Consider the following 1,069-nt stretch of genomic DNA (forward strand, 5'->3'; position numbering starts at 1 on the left):
CCCTCCACACTTTTCACAGAATATCTCTTGAAGACGCATCGCCGTGCCACCCACATTCAAGCCGTCTATTTTCCTGTTTAAAGCATCAAGTTGTGCAGTAATAGCCGAAAAATCAGTTACCTGGTGCACTCCTGCACTCTTCCGCTGGTTGTTTCTTTCAGATTGAGGATGATAGCTGCTAGCAGCCATCTCCTCTAACAATTCATATCCTTCTTCCGCAGTCTTCCTCAACAGATGTCCACATGCAGCCGCATCTATCATAGTACGGTTAGGAGTAAGCAAACCAAAATAAAATGTTTGAACGACTAACCCAAGTGGTAACTCGTGATGTGGGCATCTTCGTAGTAGATCCTTGAAGCGTTCCCATGCCTCATATAGAGATTCCTGATCGAATTGAGCAAATGTTGTAATGTCTGCCCGCAGCTTCATGGTCTTGGAGGGAGGGAAGTATTTGATGAGAAAGGCTTTCGCCATGTCGTCCCATGTAGCGATCGACCCTACAGGCAAACAATTTAACCATGCCTTAGCTTTATCACGTAAAGAGAAAGGAAATAAACGCAACCTAACAGCATCATCAGAAACTCCATTGAATTTAAAAGTATCTCAGATTTCAAGAAAATCCGCGATGTGCGTGTTTGGGTCATCCATTTCAGTTCCTCCAAATTGGACCGTGTTCTGAATCATCTGGATTATGGCTAGCTTGATTTCGAAGTGATTTGCCCGCACGATAGGCCTCACAATGCTAGGGCGTGCACCCTCCAAAGAAGGCTGGGCATACTCCAGCATCGGTAAGCGACGCGGTATCTCAACTTGTCTATTGTCACGCTGTTCCTCTCCATGTTCTTGCTCGTGTCTTTCCATCAGTTCTTTAAGCCTTTGTTGTTGTCTTCGCCTTCGGAAAGTTCTTTCAATTTCAGGATCAAACTCATGCTCCACGTCAAGTGACTTTGGCATGCACTGGAAGGAATATCTGTAATAAAATATGGAGTGTTAGCTCAAGATAAATAAAATAATGCTAAAGAAAATAACCAAAAAAATAAAATTGTAGATTAACAGTCCCCGGCAACGG

The 1,069-nt window shown here is 43.7% G+C and overlaps 1 non-coding gene across 1 annotated transcript; it reads left to right on the forward strand.

The window, feature by feature from the left end:
• The first annotated feature begins 319 nt into the window (after positions 1 to 319).
• LOC140824853 (small nucleolar RNA R71) lies at positions 320 to 425 on the forward strand. Its single transcript, XR_012116472.1, has one exon. It is a non-coding gene; the product is annotated as a small nucleolar RNA R71 (small nucleolar RNA).
• The last annotated feature ends 644 nt before the right edge of the window (positions 426 to 1,069 follow it).

The sequence above is a fragment of the Primulina eburnea genome, chromosome 2 (assembly GCF_022965805.1).
Source record: "Primulina eburnea isolate SZY01 chromosome 2, ASM2296580v1, whole genome shotgun sequence".
Classification (NCBI taxonomy): Eukaryota; Viridiplantae; Streptophyta; class Magnoliopsida; order Lamiales; family Gesneriaceae; genus Primulina; species Primulina eburnea.